At 38.5% G+C, this 23,003-nt stretch overlaps 1 long non-coding RNA gene across 1 annotated transcript; it reads left to right on the top strand.

Moving 5' to 3' along the window:
• The first annotated feature begins 1,774 nt into the window (after positions 1–1,774).
• On the top strand, positions 1,775–4,846 carry LOC126597717 (uncharacterized). Its single transcript, XR_007614304.1, has 2 exons — positions 1,775–2,531; positions 4,008–4,846. It is a non-coding gene; the product is annotated as an uncharacterized LOC126597717 (long non-coding RNA).
• Positions 4,847–23,003: the final 18,157 nt, after the last annotated feature.

Genomic DNA, 23,003 nt, shown 5'->3' with positions numbered 1-23,003 from the left:
TTGTTTGTTTATGTGTTTTTGTGTTAGTTATGCTTTGAAACATTGAGGACAATGTTTGGTTTAAGTGTGGGGGGGGTAACCAAAGTGTTTTGATGCAAATTCGTAGGGTTTTCTCACTCATACTTCCCAATGTTGTTTCTTGCTGTTTTTAGGTGTTTTTAGGCTGTTTTGGTGAGTTTTAGTGTGTGCTAACTTATAACTCCGAAAATCACATAAAAATTTGAAAAATTGCTTTGCAAAACCCAAAAAGAGTTGTTTTTGTGTGTTTGTTTTTGGGTACCTTCCAACACAATGATGAGGATTTGGTTTGTAATTTCCTGGCTATTAAAGAGAGTGATTAACATGGATGAAAGTTTGATTTACTCTTTGTTTATGCTTGGTTGTGGTTATAACTTATGAATTTACATGCAATCTTAAAGGAAAAATCAGTTTTTGTAACATGCTTGAAGGAAAGAACTCAAACTAACGCTACAACCTTGTGAGACTTGAGCCTAAACGTTTATTTGGAGAGTTAATAATCTGTGATTTATTGTTTTCTAAGTCGTTGCATGATCTCATTATTCTTTGCTTGGTTACTACTTAGAAGGCGTTTCATCATTTAGTTCCAAATGCTAGAACTCATACCCATTTCATTCAAAGCATGTCATTGATTTGCATAACACATATTCAAGATAAAGTTGTGTAGTGACCACCACCATAACCAAAAAGCCGTGAATCCCCTATGTCATTATGTTTTGTACGTTTTAATCCCGTTGAGCTTTGTGAGCCTTTTCTTTGTAACCCACATTACCCTCACCTAGCTTAGATTAGGACCATCCATTAAGCTTGTTCTTAAAGCGTAGTAAAGCATGATTCAAATTGAATTCCTTTGTGGCAGAAAACAAGTGTGGGGGAAGTGTTTTTCATAAGGAATTATGTGCCATAGGCACGGGTAAAAAGAAAGAAAAAAGAAAAGAAAAATGTGAAAAGAATGCGAAAAGAGTTGAAAAGAAGTGAAAAAGAGTTCTAAAGTATTGTTTGATGAAGAAGGGGTCCAAAACAATGAATTCGACCCTAAGGAGTTGTTTAAATCTTCCCCTTGTGTTTTAAAGCTAATTTCTGCAATATAAGTAAATTCTAAGTCTCAATTTCATTACTTTGCTTACTATCACTTTAAGAACGTTTGTTTTCCTTATCCTTTCTTTGTTAGCCAATACCCCAAGCCCCGTTACAACCCTTGACTTCTATCTTGAGTGTTATGTGTTTCAATTTGTGGAGATTGAACTTGGTATGAGCATATGGTCACTGGTTCTCGCATCTAAGTAGTAGCATTCCATTCATGAGATCATATCTCAACATGCTTATTAACTCTAGAAATTGTGTTCTTTGTTATACATATATGTGAGCATTCGTTTCTATATCTACATCAATTCTCTCACATATAACTAGTATAGGGTGTGTAGTTAGAAAATCTGAGTGAAAATAGAGTGCGTATCTTGTAAGGATTGAGGGAATTCTCTAAGGCATGTTACTACATTCAAAACATTGTTTTAATTGGTTAATTGTGAATTAGTAAGTAGTGACTATGATTAAGTATGTGCTTAAGTGTTAAATTGACTCAATTCTGTGGGAATGATAATCTTTAACATGTCATGTGCATTGGAAATCCCTGTAGCAAATGTTGGAAGGTTAGGTTATGTTTTATTTGTTTTATTTTGCTCGAGGACTAGCAATAGCTAAGTGTGAGGGAATTTGATAGACGCATATTTATGCGAATTAGTTAACTAGTTTTCTTGCATTTACGTTATTAGTTCTTAGTTATTTTAGTACTTTAAGCCATTTTCGTGTGTTTGTAGGTCCAAAGGTCTAAGGTAGCAAGAAAGTGCATTTTGGAGCAGTTTTGAGCTTGGAATGGATTACATATGATATGAGCAAGATGGATGGACGAATTTGAAGACAAAAGAGGCTAGGAACATGCTAAAAATCTGGTGAAACAAATACAAGTTGCAAGAAGGGATAAATTTCTAGAAGGATTGGCCAAAACTTCACTCAAAACCATGCATACCCCATAAAATTCATCAATGCCGTGGCCTTCCCTTTGTTTTACTTCCACCAGATTTTTTAGTGATGATGCAATGCCTATCTCACTATGACATTTGAGTGGATGATGTAATGCTTAACTCACCATGACATTTGAGTGGATGATGCAATGCTTAACTCACCATGACATGTGAGTGGATGACTCAAAACCTACCCTCACCAACAATTCTCCACCTTGCCATGCCTTACCTACTTCATTCCACCAGATTTTTGCATTAAACATGTCCATCCTCTTCCTATAAATACCATGGCAGCAACCTCATTCAAATCATCCAGAAATTAACCATTCTCCAAGCCTTTCCTTGCCTCTCCTACATATCTAAACCCCTTCCCATCCATTCCTCCAAATAACCAACCCTTCAACATCATTCCAACCTTGTTGTGGCGGCAAGGAGAAGGAGAAAAGTCCTTGGACGCGCTTGCTATCCAACATGGATCGTTGGAACGTTTAGGTGCTTTCTTCCCTTTGTTTTTCAATGGTTAAATTTGTTTATCTTTGTTTTGTAATAATGAAGAACTAAACCCCCCTTGGCTAGGGGGGGATTCAAAACCATGTTTATGCTTGCTATATGATTTGATTACTTCCAATTGCGTTTCTTGATTTGTGAATTCAATTTACTTATCCGTTCGTATAAAAACTAATTTGTGTATGTTGGTTGAGAGTGCACGCTTAATTTTCATGCATGAATTTGACGCTAGAATATAAGGGAGTTTCACCTAATCGTTATGAACTTATATTCACAAGTAGTGAAGGTTGCTAGTCACAATCACGTTAAGTAAATTCTTGGCATAAGTTTCATGCAAATCATAGTAACGAGTGCCTCGTCAATGCTTATGTTTTTCATAGAACTTAATGATTCTTGCTTGTATCTCTATTATGCAATTCATGTAGGGAACTTGTAGGGAATGTTTTGGGTTGTCGTATGCAATCATCCAATCTAATAACTTGTTGAAAAACTGAGAGTTAATTAGTGCAATTCACGGTTAATTTGGGGCGTTGAGTATTCATAACTTATCGAAGAGCAATTGGAAATCATTTTGTATGCAAGCAAGACGTGTGTAGAAGAACCCCTTAGCTAGCCTTCCATTATCCATTCAACCAAAATTTGTTTAAAATCTATTTAAGTTTTTAGTTTATTCGTTTTTACTTTCAACTTCACCAAACTCAAATCCCCCTTTTACTTTCTTGTTTTAAAGTCTTTTGTTTACATTTTTTTTGTTTCTTTTTGTTTTTGAGTCAGTTTAGAGGTTTTAGCAAGCCCTCCTAATCCCCGGTTTAGAACGATCCCTACTTACATTCTTTGCTACAATTGTCAAAAAGAGGGTTTAATTTGTGTGCTTATTTAAATCGCATCAGTCACTGGTTCTCGCATCTAAGTAGTAGCATTCCATTCATGAGATCATATCTAAACATGCTTATTAACTCCAGAAATTGCTTTCTTTGTTATAACATATATGAGTACTAGTCTTCCATGTTTACATCAATCTGCTCACATATAACTAGTGTAGGGTGTGTAGTCAGAAAATGTGTGTGAAAATAGAGAGTATCTTGTAAGGAATTGAGCAAATTCTCTAAGGCATGTTACTACATTCAAAATATCGTTTTAATTGGTTAATTGCGAACTAGTAAGTGGTGACTGTAATTAAGTATGTGCTCAAGTGTGAAGATGACTAAAAGCTGTGGGAATGATGATTTTTAACATGTCATGTGCATTGGAAATCTCTGAGGCAAATGTTGGAAGGTTAAGTTGTGTTCTGTTTGTTTTGATTCGTTTGTTTATTTTGTTTTGCTCGAGGACTAGCAAAAGCTAAGTGTGGGGGAATTTGATAGGAGCATATTTATGCGACTGAGTTAGCTTGTTCTCATGCATTTATGTTGTTATTCCTTAGTAGTTTTAGTGTTTAAAGTCATTTTTGTGCAATTTCAGGTTCTAAGGACAAAGTATGCAAAAATGTGCATTTTGGAGCCTTTTGGAGCAATTTTGGGCTTGGAATAAATATCACATGCTTGGAACTAAAGGAATGGACGAAATTGAAGACCTAAAGATGAGGATTCCTACTTGAAGTAGGAAAGTTAAGCCAAGGTTTCCTATTTTGGTTTGATCTTTCCTAAATCCTAAATGTCCCTAAGTTCCAGCAACAATGAAGGTTTCCTATGCATTTTAGGACACAAATTAAGGGTTCCTTGTACCATAACAAACCTTTGCCGTGCACTCCATCCATGTTTAATTCTTGCATCAATCATCACTTCACTTTCACCTTTGAATCATTTCAACACCACTCCATTTTACCCATGCTTTGCATCATTACTTTACTTTCACCTTTGAATCATTTCAACACCACTCCATTTTACCCATGCTTTGCCTTGCACTTCCTCTATAAAAGGAAGTGTGTGTAACATAAATTTAGTTCATACTTCATTAGATCATTCACTCCCATTTTCAACACAACCTTCATCCAAACACATCCATTCATCTTCACATCCATTCCTCTATACAAACAAACCTTCAAACACTCACCAACACCTTGTGCCGTAGCAAAGGAAGGGAAGGAAAGTGCTTGGATGTGCTTGCTGTCCAACTTAGATTGTTGGAGCGTTTAGGTGTTTTCTTTCTTTTGTTTCTAATGTTTAAATTCATTTCCTATCGTTTTGTTGTAAATATGAGTGGCTAAACCCCTCTTGGCTAGGGGTGATTTCAAAGCCATGATTATGTGTGCAATATAATTTGATAAATTCTAGTTATGAACTCTTGAATCGTGAATGCAATTGGCTTAACTATTTGATTGATAACTTATTTGTATTTGTTAATTAAGGGTCGACACTTAATTGTCATGCATATATCCGTTGCTAGAATATAAGGAAGTTTGACATAATCGTTACAAACTTATATTCACATGTAGTGAAGATCGCTTATAAACGATCGCGTTAAGTTCAATTCCTAGCATAAGCGACAAGATGTCATAGTTGCAAGTGCTTTGTCAATGCTTATGATTTTCATTAAACGTAATGATCTTTGATTGTATCTCTATTATGATGTCATGCAGGGAACTTTTGAAGAATGTTTTGGGTTGTAGAATGATGTCATCCAATCCAATAAAACAAGGAAAATCTAAGAGTTAACTAGTGATGTCACGGTTAATTTGGAGCATTGTCGCTCATAATTTAATGAGTAGTAACTGGAAATCAAGTTATTTGCATACATGTCATGTGTGGAGAAAAAGCCTTTCGCTATCCCATCCATCATCTTATTTCTCAAATTTGTTTTACAATCTGTCTAGTTTTTCATACTTGTTTGTTTGTTTCAACTTCAACCAAAACTCAATCCCCTTTTACTTTAGTGTGTCTAATTAGTTAGAATCTGTTTTAATTTGTGTTTTTAAATGTTTTGATTCAAGTAAAAGTCAATTTTCGTCCAAAGTCATTCCTAGTGTCTAGTTTAAGTTTATTTAGTTGTTTTAAGCTGTTTTGAGTATTTTAAGTTTGCTTTGAGTCTTGTGAGTCTTGTTAAGTATTTTTTAAGTTTAGTTTTATGTTTTTGAGTCAGTTTAGAGGTTATTAGCAAGCCCTCCTAATCCCCGGCCCAGAACGACCCCTACTTATACTTATACTACAGTTGTCAAAAGATGGTTAAATTTGTGTTTTAAGTTAATTTTCGCATCATTAATCTAACTTACTTAGATCACTTCTCTCTCAGATTAAATACATGATACAATAAATAGTGATTAACAATAAGTTTTGCCCTTCATTAAACATATAATAGTTGAATACAATAAGTATTCCAAAAGCTATTACATCAAATGAGTGGCTTTGTGGGCATACTTCCAACAATCTCCCACTTGCACTCAAAGCCACTTTCCCATGTATCTAATACCCATCTTTTCCAAATGGCGGTCAATTTGGATTTGAGACATTGGCTTTGTTAGTGGATCTGCTACGTTATCGGCTGAGGCAACCTTAAGGATGTTGACTTTCCCCTCGGCATCATATCTTCTAATGATATTAAAGCGCCTGTCAAAATGCTTGTTCTTTTGATGAACCCTAGGTTCCTTGGCTTGAGCTATCTGATAAGCTCATATTTATATATATTTTACATAAAATTCACTTGTCTTTTCTTAGTTAGTTCTTTATATTTTTGAGCTATTTACTATGTTTTTGTGTTTTGTGTGATTTATCAAGCAAAGAAAAGAAAAGTAGCACAAGTGAGTTATTAAGTAACAAATTCGTCAAAACTGCCTGTGCAGATTAGCTGACTTTGGAAGCATGTTACGAACATCTCAGAATGAATGAGAGAATGAGCCTTATATGCTTGGAAAGCTACGGATGTCTATTTTCTGGAGCAATTAACGGATTGTTAATATCATTTTTCTAGAAGAAGTTATGGGCATTGTAACACTGAAAGGTTCAGAAAAGGGCTAAGCAGATTTGGCTAATAAAGTGAGAAGGTAAAGGCACTTGTTTTGTGTTTTGCTTTGTCATCAACACTCAGCAGCAAATGGGGTTATGATTGCACTCATTTGGCTTTGGAGCAAGTGGAAATGCACAGCTAGAAGATTGAAGGATGATTTTGTGAAAACATGTTCATTTAAGCAACATCTATTAGCATGCAATTAACAATTAAAGGCGGAATCATGCTAGCATGCACTCAAAAACAAAACATTACCCATGAAATTCAAAGCCTAGTAGATTGGTGAACCAAGACTCAACTCAAAACAAAGTGAGTTGAGAAATTTATACCTTTGTAGATTCCTCTTTGCTTAAGCAAAGGCTAATCACCCAAAGAGAGGGCCTTCATTCCTTGCATCTTAGATCCATGGATTTGGATGGAAGAATAGATTCTCCAAGTTCCCAAAATTGAGAACCTCTAAGTTTCCACAACAAGGATGGATTGATGAAGAAATGAGTGACCTAGAGGAAGCAAGATTGCTAGTTAATTTCCTCTAGGGTGGCCGGCCTCTTTAGAGAGAAAAGAGAGCTTTGTGTTCTCATCTTTTCTCAAAAAGAAACCCTTAATGAATTTAGGCTATAAAGTCCTTTATATAGTCCCTTCAAATAAGTGACCTAAAGAACCAAAAAGCCATTCTTCTAACATGGCCGGCCACAAGGGTTTATTGGGCTTTTGGGCCTTTGTGAATTAAGTTGTCATACAACTTAAGTCAATGGGCTTGACATTCGAAGCCCATTGGGCCTTGAGGCCCAAAACTAACCCGTGGTCTTTTAACGAACTTATTCATTTGATTAATTAACATATTAATTAATCCTTGCCATAAATAATTAAACCATTTAATTATTCTTACTCATCTCCGTTGTTTCTTCAATCTTTACCTTACACGATGTACGATCCATTAGGTTCCTTTTAGCGAGGCAGTGGGCGATTAGAACTCTTTCAAACCGATTGTGAATTGAAACTTACTTTCAATTCTCCCTTTAGTGATTATACACGTTTAGGGTTTCCACAAACCATGAGTGACACCTAGCAGCATATCATGGTTACCCAAGCTAATCAGAAGAGGTGGAGAACTTATTCAGTTTAGGATTACAAATGCAATACGGTCTTTCTCTAATACAATACTCTTGACCACATTGTTTGGTTTGATAGTTTATTCATGTCTACTATCCAATGTGATTCGTGTGCTTATATGATTACCTTGAATGTGATTTGGAACGACTTCCTAAATCTCATTCATACTCTGGCCAGAGATTCTTAATCATATCATAGAGTATTTTCCCCCAAACGGTTTGAAGGTTAAAGATCCCTTGTTGCGCATTCACTTACCTCCATGGCTAAGTGGCTTAACCCCGACGATGTCGTGGACACCCGCGGATAGGGTGACTTTGACATAATCAAAGATCAAGGACTTAACCACAAGACAACTGTGATGCCTCAGGTCAAAGGACTACTTTGCATTATCCCAACCATGAGTTCTCATGTGACATGAATATGAGAACTCTTCGTTGATCGTGTTCAGTGAACTCATTCTCTATTGAGCACCTACGTACTTGTCTTGATGTCACACACACTAATGACTCGAGACTATTCACTCTCCCTGAGAGAAGACACAGCACATACTGATCTTAACGGACTGTCAATGCCCAATTGGCAATCCTATGATCAGGAACGTTTAGGATGTGTCTACGAAAGAATGGTCTCATGAATATAACTTCTTTAGATTGCATTCTCCCAATCACATATTCCTTGGACTTATCGTTTAAGCATATAACATTTATATGAGACAGCTCAAACAATAATCTTTGCCCTTTATATTTAAACTACATTAGTTTAACTTTGTGAAATGTCCGTAAAGTATCATCATATGATTGGTTTTAGGGCACATTTCCAACAAAGATGAACAAGGCACATGGAAGAAACATGGACAACACACACACAACGAGAAAGGCATGGCATGGACAGTTTGACATGGGCAGAAAATAGGTGGATTGTTGGCTGAAATAATGAAGAATATGTGTGTGCAAATGCAAAGGAAAAACACACACACATGGGCAAAGGAAACACACACACGTGGGCAGAAAATGGGTTGATTTGTGGCTGAAATGATGGAGGTCATGTGTGTGCAAATGTAAAGGGAAACATGGACATCACACACCCATACAAACTGCACATGCAAGGAATTGAAGTGGTCCTCTCCTTAGCCTATAAATACATCCACCATTCCCCTTCCCAAAGACAATCTTGATCCATCAAAAGAGCTTCATTCACAAACACAATTTCCTTGTAGTGACCTCCATCCATTCATATAACCATACTACATCTCACCAATCCATACACTTTCATCTCTTAGCCGTGCAAATCCACTCCATCCATTCATCTAGCCATACTACATCTCACCAATCCATACACTTTCATCTCTTAGCCGTGCAAATCCATTCCATCCATATATCCATACACATCCTAGACACTTGTGCTACAACAAGGTGGTGAAAACAAAGGTCCTTGGCGTTTCAAGCTTGGAACTTTGGAGCGTTTTAGGTGTACTTCGTTCTTGCTTTCAATGTCTACTTTGTTATTTTCTAATTTTGTTGCAATTATGAGTGGCTAAACCCCTATTTAGTTAGGGGGAAGTTTGAAGCCATGAACATGCTTGAGATTTGAATTGATTTCTTCCAATTGTGATTTGATAAGTTGTGATTGCAATTCAATTATCTATTTTATTCATAACTGATTCTTGTATGTTTATTAAGGATGCATACTTAGTTTTCATGCATGAATTAGATGCTAGAATATAAATGACTTTCACCTAATCGTTACAAGTTTATATTCATGAGTAGTGAAGGTTGTTTATCACAATCGCGTTAATTGAATTCTTGGCAATTGTATCATGCATTCATAGTTATAATTGCCTCGTCAACACTTATGATTTTCATTGAACGTAATGATCTCTAATTGTATCTCTATTATGCATTCATATAGGGGACTTTTAGAGAATGATTTGGGTTGTCGCATGCATTCATCCAATTCAATGAGTAAAGGAAAATTTGAGGGTTAATTTGTGCATCACGGTTAATCTGGGTGTTGAGCATCATAGTTTATTGAAAAGCAATTGGAAATCAATTCATATACAAGTCTGTCATGTGTGAAGAACGGACCTCTAACTAATCCATCCATTATCTTATTTCTTAAATTCGTTTTACAATCTGCCTAGTTTTATAACTTGTTTGTTTGTTTCAAATTCATCAAAACTAAAATCCCCCTTTTACTTTCTTGTTTCAAAGTGTTTAAAATCTGTTTTGTTTGTGTTTTAGAGTGTTTTGAGTCAAGTCAAAACCCAAATTTCGTCCAAAGTTGTGTTAGAGTCAGAAATTGCCTAGTTTGTGTTTTTAGGCAGTTTTGAGTGTCTTTAAGTTATTTTGAGTCTTGTGAACCTGTTTTGAGTTCTTTAAGTCTATTCAAAGGTTTTTAACTTTGTTTTTATGTTTTTGAGTTAGTTTAGAGGTTTTAGCAAGCCCTCCTAATCCTCGGTTTAGAACGATCCTTACTTGCATTATTACTACAATTTGACAACAAGAGGGTTTAATTTGAGTGCTTAACTTTCATCACATCACTATCGCCCCACTATTATCACAGTATAAAGTTACTGGTGATGTACTGGTTGGAACCACTCCAAGTTCAGTAATGAACTTCTTCATCCAGAATGCTTCTTTGCCGGCTTCAGCTGTAGCGACATATTCTGCCTTCGTCGTGGAATCAGCAATTACATCTTGTTTCTTGCTTTTCTAGCTAACCGCCCTACCATTTAGAGTGAATACATATCCGGAGTTGGAACTTCTATCATCGACATCAGATTGGAAATCTGCGTCTGTATAGGCTTCCACTCACAACTCTGTCGGTCCTCCATAAACGAGGAACATGTCCTTAGTTCTTCTTAAGTACTTAAGGACCGTCTTGACAGCTTCCCAGTGTTCTGATCCTGGGTTAGATTGATATCGACTAGTAATGCTCACAACATATGTGATATCAGGCCTTGTGCATATCATGGCATACATGAGACTTCCTATGGTGGAAGCATAAGGAATAGCACTCATCTGCCGTATCTCTTCAAGAGTCTTAGGTCCCGTGGACTTAGAAAGGTGAATTCCATGTCTTACAAGAAGAAGACCTTTCTTAGATTGTGCCATCTGGAACCTACTTAGCACCTTATCTATGTACATAGATTGGGATAATCCAATTAATTTTATGGATCTATCACAATATAGCTTTATCCCAAGTACATAAGATGTATCTCCCAAATCTTTCATGTGGAAGGTTTTGGACAACCACACTTTTACAGAAGAAAGTACTGCAGTGTCATTCCCGAATAGTAATATGTCATCTACATATAACACTAGGAATACAAGTGCATCCCCAATGACCTTTTGATAAACATAATTGTCGTCTTCGTTTTGAGTAAAACTGACGAAAAGGAGAAGCCTCTAATGGACAAAGCTGAAAAGAAGCTAGAGGTGGACCGAGCTACGACGCTCATGGGATCTCTCTCTATCCAACAGCTACAAGAGATGATCATAAACACCGTTAAGTTGCAATATGAAGGAAGCTTGCATGATTCTGTGTTGTACTCAAAGCTATACTCTATAAGGATTGATGCATTGAGGATGCCAAGGGGTTATCAGCCACCCAAATGCATGCAATTCGATGGAATGGGCAATCCTAAACAACATATTGCCCATTTTATTGAAACATGCAACAATGCTCGGACGGAGGGAGACTACCTCGTCTATCAGTTTGTGTGCTCGCTAAAAGGTAATGCCTTTGACTAGTACACTGACCTCGAGCCCGAGTCTATCAACAGCTGGGACTAGCTTGAAATGGAATTCCTCAACCGCTTCTACAGCACTCGCCGCATCGTAAACATGCTAGAGCTAACGAGTACGAAACAGTGGAAGGATGAACCTTTCGTCAACTACATCAGTAGGTGGCGTTCATTAAGTCTGGATTGCAAAGATTGGATTTCTGAAACCTTCGCCATTGAGATGTGTGTTCGAGGCATGCACTAGGGGTTATATTACATCATCCAAGGCATGAAACTGAGAACATTTGAAGAATTAACAACTCGATCCTATGATATGAAGCTGAGTATTGCCAATCATGGGAAGAATGAGCCGATCACCGACTTAAAAAAGGATAACGTGCTCGCTCCAAAGGTAGACAAGATTGGGAAAAAGCCTGCCAATGAAGCTTTTGTCGTCCATACTACCCCTATCAAGAAATCCTCTGCCCCTGTTCAGATCTTATCCAAAAACAAAACGAAGGAGATGAAGAGAGGTGAGCCTTCTCGCACCCAAGAAAGGTACAAAAGCACTTTAAGGGAACTAGAGCAGAAAACGTACCCTTTTCCTGACTCTGACATGGCTGCAATGCTAGACGACTTGCTAGAAAAGTGAAGGGAATTCTATGAGATTTCATGTGGGATTTCTAGTGACTAGCATGCATATACAATTCAAGATTTATATACGAAAGCAACGGAAGCAATTTATCAAATAATATCAAAGCAATAGTCATGCAAATCCCCTTCAAGATGCATAGGTTTATGTAAGATGCATCAAAAACAAATTTATATATAAGAACAAAGTTTAGGAGTAGTTTTATACCTCTTGATCTAGATCTTAGACCAAGGATGGACCACCACCAAGACCTTTGCTCCTTGAACTCCTTGAGCCTAGCCTCCTTCCTTGCCTCCTCCACTTTGTTTAGAATGAGTGCTCCTAGGTTCTCTTCAAGTTTCCAAAATTGAAAACCTCTAAAGATCCTCACCCGCTAGTGTAGTGAGAAGGATGAAGGAATAACCAAAAGGGTGAGAAGATGATTAGGTAAATCACCCCTATGGTGGCCGACCTTGTGTGAGTTTTTGAGAGAGAGATGGTTTCTTCTTTTGTGAAAAACAACACACAAAACCCTAATTAACTTTTTCACTATAAAGTTCCTTTTATAACACAAAGAAACCTAGCCAACAACTTGACTTCCTATCTCTCCTTTTCACTCTATATGGCCAGCCCCCTTAGTGTTGTTTGGGCTTTTGGGCTTTTATATAGATAGTCCTAAATAGTATCTTTGCCATTTGATGTATAAGAGTCATCTATACATCCATTTATTGTCCTGAAAGGTTTCTTCCAAAGATTGACTTTTAGGGCATATTTCCAACAAAAAGAAGGTGATTGAGTTACCTGAATGCAAACGCCCTGAAGAGATGAATCGCATTAACAATCCTAAGTACTGCAAATACCATCGTATTGTAAGTTATCTTGCCGGTAAGTGCTTCGCCCTCAAGGAGCTCATCATGAAGCTATCACAACAAGGGCAAATCAAGCTTGACCTTGAAGGCACGACCACAACATATACTACTACGATTACATTTGAATCCTTCGATCCCGTGCCTCTCTAAGTGACGCCTAACCACTTCCATCAATGCTTAAACTACACACCTTTTGCATAACCATCATTGGGGGCAAGTGAACAAAATGTACATATTGACGATAAAGAAGGGTGGGTACTAGTGACCTAAAAAAAGACAAGGAAGCCAGGACCACAAGCCACATGGCCAAAGGTGGAACACCGGAGAAAACACCACCACCGTAACAATAGGAAGCCCAAAAGGAGCATAAGAGCTGCTAAGCCAACATACATAGGGGAACCTATGGAGCAAGAGCCGCACATTCCCGTCTCCTTGCATGAGTACTTCCCAAAGGACTTATTTCAACAGTGCACTACCACTACCTGTCACATGGTTGAAGTGGAGATAGAAGAGTGCTCAAAAGGCAACACTATTGCCATTGAGGAAGAGAAGACCCTCATGCCCAAAGAAAGCCTGCCAACACATTTTAGCATTAAGGAAGCACTACGATTACCCAAGAAGATGTGAAAAGCACTAGTAGCGATCCTGGCGAGTCCCGACGACCATGAGGTGCAAGTAAGCAATGATGAAGGCTTGAAGCTTCAGCCACATGAATATGCCACATGCTGTGCTTCCCATGACGTAATCAACTTCAATGACGAAGACTTGCTGCAAGGGTCAAAGCCTCATAATCATCCTCTCTTTCTTTCTGGGTACATGAAAGAGAACAAAATCAACCGCATGCTTGTGGATGGTGGGTTGGCCATAAACATCATGTCAAAGTCAACAAAGACCACAATCGGCATCAAGGTGGATGAACTATCCCAAAGCCACCTTTTCATCCAAGGTTTTAACCAAGGAGGACAAAGAGTGATAGGCATGATCCGAGTAGGGATGACCATTGGCGAAATCAAATCAAGCACGATATTCCATGTGATTGATGTAAGAACTTCCTACAACTTGCTCTTAAAAAGGCCTTGGATCCATGAGAATAGAGTAGTGCTGTCCACCCTTCGTCAATGCTTAAAATTCTACCGAGAATGAGTAAAGGTGATACAAGGCGACACCAAGCCATTCACCGAAGCCGAATCACACTTCGCGGATGTCAAGTTCTACATGGATGAAGACATGGTGCCCGTAGCTCTTCCAAACATAATCAAATCTACAGGCAAAGCCGCACCTAAGAAATAAGAGTGGCAAGCCGTGCCCAAGAAACAAGAAGGGGAAGCTATGCCATCTTCAAGCAAAAACGACGATGAGCCTGCTAAACCCGCAACAACCAAAGGGAATGTGACGCCCTCAAAAGGATCAAACACACCCATCTTCCGATACATCCCCATATCAAGAATAAAGAATGGGTAATCCCCATTCGAAACTGGAACAAGCAAAGCCAACACACAGCTGCACAAGGACGATGTAAAGCTGCTTAAGACAAATGCAGTTTTACCTCTGACCTAGCTAGGCGATGCTAAAATTTCAAAACCACCACAAGGTTTCGTAAAACACCTGCCTAAACGCCTACAAACGCATCTCAAAGGCTGGGTACAATTTCGCCTCATCTTCAAATCTTGGAAAGAATAATGCAAACACTGTCAACGACAAAGAACGTGACCTGATCGAGACTTGAAAGAAGTCGAAGGAGCATGGTTACGGAGATGACAACAACAAAGCTGGGCTTGACTTCACACCAAATACACCTGTGAAGATCTAAAGCAAAGTGAAAAACGTTAGCGCTCAATACATTAGCGTGAGCGTTTAACAAAATCAAGATGAGCCTAAACTCGCCCCTCGAACGTCAGTCTTTGATAGGCTGAATCGTTCAAAACCTAGAATTTTGACACTTGATCGTATTAGTGATCTAGATCGAACTTTCGTCTTCAAGCAGCTTAACACGCCAACACCTCAAAGCATTGTTTTCGAAAGGTTATCAAAACCTAAGAAACAAAGCAACACAGCTAGCTCTCCTCCACAACGATCAACCTTGGAAAGACTTGAAAAAACCAAGCAGCCTTTTAGAAAGAGGAAGACAATGCCAAAAGAAAAAATGCTGGACAGTTTAGCAGCAAAGGACAACATTAGAAGTTTGATTCTTTTAAGGATGAAGCGCCATGCAACCTTGGAAGTTGACACAAAAGGACAACTGAAGGTAAAGAGGCATACAATCACCCCAAGAGGACGACACTTAAAAGGAGGTCCAAGACGTCTTCCACATCACAATCCAAGAAGACAAAGAAGACCAAATCCCTAAGGAGGACATCACTGCTGCGCCACCACACCTTGAGGATGGGGGTAAGCCACGGTTGATGATTTCAAGGAGCTCAACTTAGGCACAAGCGAGGAATTGAAGCCTATCTTCGTAGGTACACTACTAAGTGCAAACGAGATTGAGGAGTACTACCAACTGTTAATGGAGTACAAAAATGTCATTGCTTAGACCTATAAAGAAATGCCCGGCCTTGACCCTACCATCGCCGTGCATCATTTTGTAGTTAAGCCTGGAACGCAATCGATAAAGCAAACTCAAAGACACTATCGATCTGAGCTCATCCCATAAATTGAGCCTGAGATTGACAAGCTAATCGAAGCAAGCTTCATTCGAGAGGTTCAATACTCTAAATGGATCTCCAACATTGTCATTATCTTTAAGAAATCTAGACAAATACGTGTTTGCGTAGATTTCCACGACCTCAATGATGCTTGCCTGAAAGATGACTTTCCCTTGCCAATCATCGAAATCATGGATGTAACCACTAGCCACGAGGCACTAACATTCATGGACGGATCCTTTAGATACAATCAAATCCGCATAGCTCCCAAAAACGAGGAACTAACAGCCTTCTGCATTACAAAAGGTATCTATTGTTACAAGGGAATGCTCTTTGGCTTGAAGAATGTTAGAGCTACATATCAACGCGCAATGCAGAAGATCTTTAATGAGATGCTACAAAAAAAATGTAGAATGTTACGAACAAAAGGAGATCTAATCACTTCAAGGATTTACGAATGGTGGTCAACAAACTACGACACTACAACCTCTAAATGAACCCGTTGAAGTGTGCATTTGGCGTCACTTCTGGGAAGTTCCTCAGCTTCATTGTCAAGTATTATGGCATTAAGGTAAACCAATTGAAGATCAAGGCCATCCAACGTATGCCCGAACCAATGAACTTACATAAGCTGAAAAGCCTACAAGGGCGGCTAACCTTCATCAGACGCTTCATCTCCAACCTCGCTAGATGCTGTTAACCCTTTAGTCGACTCATGAAGAAGGACGCTCCGTTCATATAGGATGACGCATGTCGCAATGCTTTTGAGAGCATAAAAAGGTACCCTGCAAGCCCACCTGTCTTAGGAGCTCCCGTGCCTGGAAAGCCATTCATCTTATACATTGCCACACAAGAAAAATCAAATGGCGGATGCTTTAGCTAATCTAGCCTCAAGTATGGCACTAGAAGAAGACGAAGCTGAGGACGTGCCAGTTTGCCAAAGATGGGTGATCCCACCCGTTACTGAAATGCTACTAGATGACACAAACATCATCTCAGTACTTCTAATCGACACTAAAGAATAAAGATAGCCACTGATCAACTACTTGGAGCATGGAAAGCTTCCAAATGATCTAAGACAGCGCTCTGAAATACGTTAATGAGCACTTCACTTCCTCTACTACAAAGGAACAGTTTACTAATGCTTTTTTGAATGAGTACTTTTAAGATGCCTAGGTGAGGAAGAAGCCAATCAAGCCATGGAAGAAGCACACTTAGGCATATGCAGAGCACATCAGTCTGGACCAAAACTACACTTCCAGCTCAAGAGAATGGGTTATTATTGATCGAGCATGGGGAAAGACTGCCTGGAACATGCCAAAAGATGCTAAGCCTACCAATTCCATGCCAACTCCATACATCAACCACCTGAGCCATTACACCCTACAATTGCTTCATGGCCATTTGATGCATGGGGATTGGACGTTGTATGACCAATCACACCAAAGTCATATGCAGGAGAAGCTTACATCCTTGCTGCAACAGATTACTTCTCCAAGTGGGTTGAAGTCATACCCTTAAGGGAAGTTAAGAAGGAAACTGTCGTCCGTTTCATCAAGGAGCATATCGTCCACCAATGTGGCGTGCTTCATTCACTACTAGAGTTATGGCTATAGGACACCAATGTATGCACACCATTTGCAATTGGTGACCATAGACATAAAGAAAACACTCTTAGTATTTTTTGGTGTCTTTATAGTTGGATGCTACTGATATCGGTGGCCTTCAAAATTGAAACACCAACTATTGGTGTCTGTTAAATAATTTTATTTCTTAAAAATACTTTTCTTCTACATTTTAATTTTATTATTTATTTTTTAGGCACCGAAGTGGTGCTGGTTTTTTTTTTTTTTTTGAAAGCTGCGATATATATTGTAAGGGGAGAAGAAATCTCCTGAGAAGAAAACCTACAGATGCAAGTGAAAAAACAAAAGGGAGACAGACACCAAAACCCAGAGAAAGATAGAGCCTTCGACCCTAATAGCATCGCAAGGCCACTATTACATCAGTGATGAAGTTGGGCAGTTCCTCGAACCAGGAGCACTAGCAGGATGCGAACAAGGCGTAGCGGGCAAGACAGTGAGCGACCTCGTTTAGTTGGCGACGGGCGTGGGCAGCGAAAGCTCCACTCGCAGGATGTTGGTTTTCTACTTCTCAAGCCTCGCCCTCTCAATTTCTCAATAGATAAAGCTCCTCGGTTCATTATTATTTATTTAATTGGATTTCGTACTATCAAATTAGGGCTGCAAGACATAAAAGTGATTTTGGGGATTTCCAGCAGGTAATATTTAGTTTCTTATATTTAATATTAAAAAATTTACATGTCAAACTGTTCAATTTGTTTATCATGCTTCTTAATCTATTTGATTTTCCAATTACTCATGTTTTAGGGTTCAACTAAAGAATTTGTTTATCGGCTTCCAAGTTTCTTGCCCTTTTGTTCCCCATTTTTAAGCTTTGTTATATTAATGACTGCCCGACCGATAATATTGAGTATATGGAATATTTTCTTCCTTCCTCTGGTGAATTATATGAACTTCTTCTTATCCCTTGCACCCTAGAATCTATTGCAAGTCTCATATATACAATGTCACTCATAAAATCGATTCATTTTTTGTTTTCCTGTTACAATCGATTAATTTTTTGTTTTCCTGTTAATTTTTTTGTCTCTTTATTCGCATATTATATTTACTTAATTTGTTTCAGTTACATATTTTACTTGACTTCTTAACCGTTAGGCACCTTATTGTTCCAATTTTGGAAACTATTGATTATATTCAAGCAAGATGGACAAAAGCTGGGCCACTTTAAATCCGTTTATAGAGGATTACAGAACAAGGCTAGCAAAATTTATCTCAAACTCATTGGAAGTATCTTCTCATGATGGCTACATCAATTGTCTGTGTGCTAAATGCTTGAATAGGTTATGGTTGAGTAACAATGAAGTCGAAGCACATCTAATTATTAAAGGTATGGACTGTTCATACTTGGAAGGCCTATGGTTATGGCATGGAGAGACATTTGGTGACCCTCTTCCAAGTAGCAAAACTGCACAACAAATTGCTGGTGTTAGTACTCCTCATTGTTAACTAGGCCCCTTGCTTGAAGATATTTTCTTGCGTCCCAGTGGAATGGGTGGCATGCTTATTAATAATCACATCGGTCAGGAAGCTCTAATACCAGCATATGCACGTGAGTTTCAAGCCATGGTGCAAGACGCCAGCACGGAATTATATTCGGGTTGTGGTATGATGAAAATGGATTTCTTCATACAAGTATTTCAAAACAAGTGCTTATATGGGTGTAGCGAAAGTACAGTGCAAGCTAATCTTTAGCTTTTCAAACATATACTCCCAAATGGTCATTCATTACCAAAGAAGTTGATGAGTACAAAGGCATTGCTAAAAAATTTCATGTTGCCTCACCAAAAGATCTATGCATGTGAAAATGACTGCATGTTGTATTGGAAACATAAATGTGGTTTAAATGTTTGTCATACATGTGGTGTGTCCAGATTTACAACTGAGGTAGATGACACAGCGCCAAGCACTAAAAAGAGAATACCTCGGAAGGTGCTAACATATCTTCCTTTTACACCTCGCTTGCAAAGGTTTTACATGTCTCGACACACCAGTGAAGACATGTGTTGGCATGGTCTTTCTCTCCTCGAGGATGGCTTCTTAATCCATTGCAACACTTAAGTGATCCATGGGCAACTGATGACTTGGTGGCGCTTGCTAATGGACCTAGTAAGTGGTGTCAGAGATATAAGATTTTTGTATGCATTGGATGTACCGTCATCACCCATGGGTACTTGGTTGTGTTGGACAATATCGTTGAATGTAATATGCTTTCTTATGTAGCACAAACCTTGTTATTGATAAATCTATTGTGTATAAAGTGTGGTTGGTTGGAAATTTGAATCCTTTTGCAAATTTAAATTTCATGTGAATTTTATATTAAGAACATGTGTTTTAATATAGTATAGAGCTATTACTAAAATGCATGTAATACAATTCAAAATATAACCATTTGGATAGCTGTATGTGTAATTAACACCCACTTTGGTGTGTATATCTTCAAAGCCACTACTCTTAATATAGACACATACGATTGGTGTGTGTATGGGTATGAATGGCACCAATGTTAGTTTCAAATCTAGCCACTGAAAAGAGGGAGAATGAGATATTTTGAATTTTAGAAATAAATATAGAATATAAAAATGTTGTACTATTCATATGCACACCAATGCAATATTGGTGGTGTTCGTAACAATAGAGACTTCTACATAGGACATGTACTCTTATTTAGTGGCTGTTTGGTGGCAATTGAGATTTGCGACCAATGTGAGTGTCCACTCTTTATAATAGACACCAATGAAAATGGTGTCTTTTAGCCAAAATTCTAGTAGTGGCTACATCATCACTGACAATGGAAAACAATTCTCCAACTGACTCATGGATGAGCTCTACGAGAAATACAAAGTTCAAGCAACATAAGTATTCCATGTATCATGCTCCGACCAACGGTCACACTGAAACATTCAACAAAATGCTGTGCAACCTCTTGGAGAAGGTAATCGGCTGAACAAAGAAAGACTGGCACGAAAGAATAAACGAAGCACTTTGGGCATATAGGATGACACATAAAACTCCTACCACAAGCTACTCCTTATTCTCTCGTATATGGCGTGGAAGCTGTTCTGCCACACGAAAGTCAAATCCCCTCACTAAGGATGGCTATATAAGAAGGCTTGACTGAAGAGGAAAATGCAAAGCTAAAACTTCAAGAGTTGGAAGCACTTGACAAAATGAGGCTCGAAGCTCAACAACATTTGGAATGCTACCAAGCACGGCTATCCAAGGCATTCAACAAGAAGGTTCGCCCAAGGTCTTTCCAAACTAGAGATCTTATCTTGGCATTATGAAGGCCTATCATCACAACTCACAAGACAAAAGGCAAGTTCACATCAAAGTGGGATGGACCTTACGTAATACAAGAGGTCTACACCAATGATGCCTACTTAATCATGGTGGAAGACGACTTAAAGATCGGCCCCATCAATGGAAGATTCTTGAAGCGTTGCTACCCCTAAACCAAACAAGCAATGCTCCTCGCCTGCGTGAGCCTAAACTGCACACGGCATAAAAGTCTTTGCCTGCACGAGCCTAAACTGCACACGGTAACAATGCTCCTTGTTTGCACTAGCTTAAAAGGGGACACCCAATGCTCTTGGCCTGTAAGAGCATAAACTATGTACGACAAAACAAAAAAAGATAAAAGAAAGGGAAACCCTTCACTAAAGAAAAAGACATGCAAGACAAACATTGTGAGCGTTGAAGGATGATGATGACAATGTCAAAACGACGAAAAGAAATTAGCCATAAAGCTTGAGTAGCACAGCAAAGAGGGCAACTACAAGACGGTCCTTCAAAGCATGCTACAGTAGCAAAGAAAACCAAAATACTACGCAATCGCACCACATAGCCCCTCACCTTCCTTCTCTCTCCAGCCTCCATAATTGTTCAGTTAATTATGCCCACAACACGTTATCAGCACACTCTTGATGCTGTGCTAAAGAGATTAATTTAATTATTTTACTGAATTGATCCACATGCTATAGATTCAATTTAATTTTTTTTTGTGTTGAACGTGATAGAACGCATTGAAGATGCAATTTCGGTTTTCTGAGAAGGATCTTCTACAAATTCAAAGACTTTTGTAGTTTTCTGCCAATCAGGTACGCTTAAAATAAAGTAAAATATTTGAAATGACCTTGAAGCATGAAAACATTCCCCATGATGCATAAACCCCCTACATTTATAATTACCTTCCGATATATATATGTTCATGCATACACAATTATAAAATCGCTATGTGGAATTTGTGAGTCAAAGAATTGAAAGAAAATAAAAGCATGATTTTTTATTGGGTTCTGACAAACCCTAAAAAAAGGAAACAAAAAAAAAGAAAAAGAAAAAAAAGGGACAAATCGTGGAGCCTCGCTGAAATTGTGAGCCACTACACAGCAGCAAATTTTTGGTTTTTTTTTTCCTGTGCATGGAACCAAAACCCACACACTGGGCTTTTATCACCTACGACTCTCGACTCGTACACCATCAGCCAATAGCTTATTGGTCCTCCTTTCATATGTTGGCCCATGCTTTGCTGCAGATTGCACCACGCGCTATTGGGCCCCCATTTTTCACTCCTCAGCCCACTAACAAGCTAGATGCTTGTTGGGCCTTGATCCCCTTGGCCGACTGCCATTTGCAACATATCTGGGCTGCCTTGCAGCCATAGGTTGGGGTGCCTATGGCCACGCCTCATTTAGGCTAAAATCAAGGCCCAGATATGCTGCAAATGGCCTATTTTGATTTTAACCTGCACCTACATAGGTTGGGGTGCCTATGGCCACGCCTCATTTAGGTTATTATTTTTAATCATTTAGCACGAAGCCATCTAAAGTGAATATGACCTGAATGTCATTATTTTGCTTCTACGATCGACCCCGTTTGGTCCCAATCTATTGAATTAATTAAAAGTGACCTGCAGTCCATTAATCTGATAATGAATCGAAAATTATTGACCTGAAGATGACTTTCGGACATTAATGATTCAATAATTTATTTTTATACTTTGAACTGTTGACTCTTTTCGTAGTCCGGAAGCGCTCACACTTAAGTTCTTGAAGTAACTCAAGTCTACTACACTTAAATTAGCATATTGCATTCTATGTTCTTGTAGGAACCTCTCTTTTATGAACTAAACGTTCATAAACTAAATTGAACCTATAGTTTCAGATTTAGTGCCTTTAAAACCCGAAGTTTTCAAAAAACAATACACCCATGAAAACCCAATGTTTTTCATGAAAACCATGTCCTAGAACTCGAATGTTCTAACGTCGATGCTTATGGATGATTCATTCCCATAGCACCAATCACAATCTTGTTCCCCCCAAATTCAATGGATTATCGAACTGTCACAATTTCAATTTCCCTTATTTGGACGTTTCTAATAGAAACCACTTTATGTGGGGTACAAGACATTGCCTGAAGCACACCATGATTACATCCATGAATGAGTACAATTCGGAAGTTCATAAATCCAATTGAATTTTGACTAGAGAATACTTTTCTCTTCCTTGCATGTTTCTAACTCGCTCCTGAAGCAGCAGTGTAGAAAGCGGAAGTTTACCAAATTCTCGAATCTGATTACTACCACAAACGTGAGAGAACGACATAGACTCGGTTCAGCTGGAGTCTACCGAATGGCTTGACCTAGTTCGATCCCAGCTTACAGAACGGTGGTGCCCTGCTTCAGTAGAGGTGTATCGAACGGTGTTGTTCTACTTCACCAGAGACTTACTGAACAAACCTTTCTAGTTTTGGCTGGAGCCTACCAAATCCATTTCGAGGTCTGTTTCTTTCATAATCCAATTTCTAGTTTGTTTTTACAATGTATGGTAGAATCAGGGCATGCCAAGTTGTGGCATCATGCCAAAAGCATGATCCTTGGCACCTAAGACCTAAAAAC

This window comes from Malus sylvestris, chromosome 13 (assembly GCF_916048215.2).
Source record: "Malus sylvestris chromosome 13, drMalSylv7.2, whole genome shotgun sequence".
Lineage (NCBI taxonomy): Eukaryota > Viridiplantae > Streptophyta > Magnoliopsida > Rosales > Rosaceae > Malus > Malus sylvestris.
The sequence above is the reverse complement of the archived record's forward strand: the minus strand, read 5'-3'. Positions and strand labels throughout refer to the sequence as shown.